Source organism: Physeter macrocephalus, chromosome 20 (assembly GCF_002837175.3).
Source record: "Physeter macrocephalus isolate SW-GA chromosome 20, ASM283717v5, whole genome shotgun sequence".
NCBI classification, from domain to species: domain Eukaryota; kingdom Metazoa; phylum Chordata; class Mammalia; order Artiodactyla; family Physeteridae; genus Physeter; species Physeter macrocephalus.
The window spans coordinates 7,534,265-7,539,034 of record NC_041233.1 but is presented as its reverse complement, the minus strand read 5'-3'; the positions used below and the strand labels follow the sequence as shown (position 1 = coordinate 7,539,034).

At 41.2% G+C, this 4,770-nt stretch overlaps 1 pseudogene; it reads left to right on the top strand.

Annotated features, from left to right (window-relative positions):
• The first annotated feature begins 457 nt into the window (after positions 1–457).
• Positions 458–705, top strand: LOC102974294 (40S ribosomal protein S27-like; annotated as a pseudogene).
• The last annotated feature ends 4,065 nt before the right edge of the window (positions 706–4,770 follow it).

Genomic DNA, 4,770 nt, shown 5'->3' with positions numbered 1-4,770 from the left:
GTTTTTTGTAACATCTTATGGAAAAACCCAAACGAACTTTTTGGCCAAACCAATATATAGAGAGAGGAAAAAAAAAAAAGCTTCAATCCAAAGCCCTCTGGTTTTTATTTCACTGTGTTCTGTGGATCAAGACAGAATAAGAACCTCTCAGCATATGAATCCTAAGAATTCTGCACTAACTGACATTAAATGCCACCTCCATGCCCTGACCCAGCCTCTTACCACCCAGTCGGCTGGACCACCAGGATAGGAGCTACTTCAACTCTCTGACAGAGATCTAGGATGCCTCTGCCCACTGAGCCCTTGAACACAGGCCTTCAACCAAAGTCCATCATTCAGGAAATATTAAGAGACAAATCTTACTACAGCAAACACAGTGAAATTCAAAAGGAACGAAAAGCACTAACATCAAACCATCCACGTCCCTTTCCGGCAGTGATGACCTCCCCAGGAGAACATGCCTCTCGCAAAGGACCTCCTTCATCCCTCTCCAGAAGGGAAGAGGAAACACAAGAAGTGGCTGGTGCAGAGCCCCAATTCCTACCGCATGGATGTGAAATGCCCAGGATGCTCTAAGACCACCACTGTCTTTAGCCACGCACAAACAGTCATTTTGGGTGTTGGCTGCTCTACTGTCCTCTGCCAGCCTACAGGAGGAAAAGCAAGGCTTACAGAGGATGCTCCTTCAGATGGAAGCAGCACTAAAAGCACCCTGAATCAAGATGAATGGGAAACCATCTCAATAAACACACTTTGGGTTAAAAAAAAACCACAACCATCCACCTCCAACAGGCATAAAAGTCCATAAAGTACTACATTTCTAGTATTAGATTATTTTTCAGTTAACATACGGATATTTAAGGATTTGCCAGCTTTCTTTCCTCAACCAAATTAAAATCAGGTAGATAAAGCACCAGCCATCACCTCTCCCTTTCAGGGACACACGTTATAACATGTCAGCAGAGCTGGGTTTACAGCTTTTTATCACCAATGAGCTGTGTGACCCTGGGGAAATAACTTCACCCCTGAAAGCCTGTGATTCCATAACTGCAGAATACTTCACAGAACTGAAAGAAGCAAGAATTAGAGTTGGCTGGCACAGTTCTGGACACACTGCTGAGTGCAGACAGACGTTAGCTATCACTATTTTTCTTCTATTGTCTTCTTGTCACCAAAGGCTTCTCATTCAAGCTATACACCAAATAGCATTCCAAAACCATGAAAAAGGAAGAGAATTTGGCAACATGTTTTAGATAACACTTTACGGAAGCTTTGGACAGTACAAGGCCTTACTGTTTGCACGTAATTGTTATTAAACCACCATGCGACACAAATGCCCTCCCCACTCTATTCTAGATGACACCTCTAGAAATTAAAACCTGGCCTCCTACACTGTCTTGTCACTTTTAAGTACAATGCATTTCACCAATAATCACTTCCTGTCTATCCCCCAAAAGTAGCAACCCTGTTTCAAACACTCTTAAACGGTGATTACAATAGGGAACAAGTTGGGAGTCTAAATCTACTAAAAACCCCTATATCTCAAAAATGCCTATACAGAGGCTGTGTTCTGAGGTCTCTAAAGTGCTCTGAGATCTGAGGTGTTTTTCTAAATAAACAGAATAACTACTCGTACCATATAACATTCCCTAAGACAACAATGCCTTCTAAAGCACAATAATAGGTCACACTGTCAGTAATAAACAAAATATGTAAGCAACACCATTGAAAACATAAGGGAAAAGACAAAACACTTCAAAGACACAGAAAGGAAACAACAGGACCTAGGTCCAGAGGGATAGGCTTTTAAATCCTAGAAATCGGTGAGAGGTGAGACATGCAGCAATTTAATACACACTCAGGATTCCAACTATATTTATACCAACATGCAATTTTGCCACCAAACCACAAACCTATTCCCGAACATCATGGCCACCTGTCCCATTTCCTGATTCTAACAGTAATGTTAACTTTTTGCTAGATTCCAGACTTGATCAACTCACATCTCTAACGTTCAAGAACAGCCCTTTCTCACCATTCCTGGCTTCCGTCGGGAAGGATTCTCCCTGACCACCCAACTCCAGGCCTCCCTCTACCTCATCACTCTCGCCACCCCGCAGGAGCCAACCTGAACCAGCTGACTGGGAAACCTGGGGAAAAGCAGGCACGCCTGGCTCAGCTCCGCCCTTTCTTCCTCTTGGGAACGTGCTGCACACAGGATAGGTCCCCTATCAGTAATAAACGTGATGTTCTAATCTTTCATCTGCTTTACTCTTGTATTGCTATTTCCCACATTCTTCAGAACCTAGGTAAGAAACTAGATGCTGCTGACCGGGTCTACTCAGAGACCAAAACACCAAGACCACCTGAGAAGATGCAAACAAAACCAAAGCTCTCACTGATGATGCAACAGAGAACAAACAAATGTTCTGAAATAATTAGGACCTCTGGAAACACAGCATAGTGGTTAATGGCGAAATATCTACAGCTGGAATGCAATATTTGAACCCCTCTCTGCCAACTATAAAACTGGGGGCAAATTTCTTAATTTCTCTGGGCCTCTGTTTCCTCACCTGTCAAATGGGGATAATAACAGTAACTTACGATTATTAATATATGTAAACATATAGAACAATGCCTAGACATAATAAGCTAAGTAAATGTTAGCTATTACTAATATTACCATTTTTCTTATTTCTTTTTCTTACCGTTATTACTATTTTGCATCACAAGATAAGACTTGAAAAGAAATACTCATCCATGATAGGTTAGATTACATTTTATAAGTTCATGTCTATAGTAGGACTCCAAGAAAAATGAACTATAATGGAAAAGTTGTAGGAAAATGAATCAAATTGGTCCACTATGGGTGATGTCACCTGAAAAGACGGTTTTGCCTTACAACAGAAGAGGAAATATAAAGGTACACCATTCGGCGCACACACACAAATTCTTTGTGTTTGTTTTTTTTTCTTTTGTTTCGGCTCTTGTTTTTCATGTCAATAATCGCTCTTCAGCTTCTCCCCAAATGTGTGATGTGCGTGAATCTGCCTGATGTTAGACTGCTCAGGGCAAACCTGTGGTGTGCACAAATATTTTTCTGGATGACAGAAGAAAAGTCATGCGTCCTTTGCTCAGGGTTTCTATGACCCAAGATGAGTTACTTCTCTCCCTGTACTACATACCTTAAAAAAATAGGAGGAGAAAAGAAAGTTCTGTTATTTGACTCACCAGAGTACATATTAACTGACCAAATATGCCTACAGCTAAAATACCAACTCTGGGAATAAAGTTAGGTTATCAGAGACCTTTCCTCTTATTAAAGGAACCAAAATCGACTTTATGCCTTAACTTAGCATTGTTCAGGAGCACACATGCCTCTTTGCCTATCACAGAGACATACAGAGTCCTGTTAACAGGCTCAGATGAATCACCAGCACTACTCTTCAGGACACGTCTTTTCTTAAGGGGTCAGCTTGCTCTGACAGCAAGCATGCAGGACCACAGCTCAGATGGAAGCTTGCAGACAGGCAGCACAGAGATGCCTTGTTTTTAGAAAAGCACAGAGTACCTTAAGTTACTGCTGGAAAAGTAAGTCCACTCTGTCTCGGTGGGACAAGGCATGTGCCACAGGTTCTAGAATTCTCATCTTCTAACCTAGAGAAATAGGTGCTATAAACAGGGAATTAAGCAAAACGCTGGATGCTGTAGATCTTTTCATTGTCTTAACTTTTTTTCTATTATTCAACTACAGGCTATAGATTTCTTAGTTCTCACCAAACTTGCATCATTTTAAGCCGACATGTATATGTTAAAAAGGAAGAAGATGTTAAATAAAATGCTGACCCCAAGTAACGCAGGACAAGCCTGCCTCATATCTATCCTGAAAACAATAATTTGAGCAAGAAACATAAGTTTGGGGTTGGAAAATGCTATTACTACTGGACTATTAGGAAAAATCTCCCCAAGGCTAAAAGCAGAGTGCAGCTCTATCTACCTCACAGGTATCATCAAGACCTTAAATGTAGACTGAAAACCTCAAGGAAGAAGAAAGACATTTCTTTCCAGAGTACTACCAAAAATGTGAGGAAAAAGACGACAGACGCAGCAAAAGACAAAACTCCAGGTTAACAAAAATAAGAGGTTTGAGTATCTTTGAAGAACTGTAACATTCAGAGATTCTCTCTGGCTTATTTTTGAACCAACATATCCACTGGCCCTAAACTTCCATTTTGATACATTCTGAAAGATGATACACAAATGTTACACTAATGCAAGAGTCCCAGGATAAAACAGGCACACAGGTCCTCCTGTAGCCACTAGCCTCTCCTTTCCATAGTCCCTGCCAATGGTCACTCCCAAACCTCTCACACCGTCTGCCCTGGAACAAGCTGTTGCTTACATTTCAAATATTTGTCTTACCAAAAAACAAAACATAGTAAGACAAAACACGAGCAGGGTGACTAATTGTTCAGTTGAATGACCGCGATGTCATTTACAAAATGGAACACATCATTCCCCCGGGGTCGAGGCTGAAAGGGCTGACACTGACCTGCTGACATGGAAAAGATTACCCATGTCTGTGCTGACTTTGACCACCACCCGGAAAAGGTCACTTCAATGAGCCACTTGAAAAAGACATAAAAGCATCTCCTTCCTCGTTAAATCACACAGTTGCTCTATATGCGTTTAAATCAAGAAACAGGTAAGAAACCAGCTACTAATTCTACCTGAGAACATGTAAGTACTAAAACACTAAAAGATTCTTCT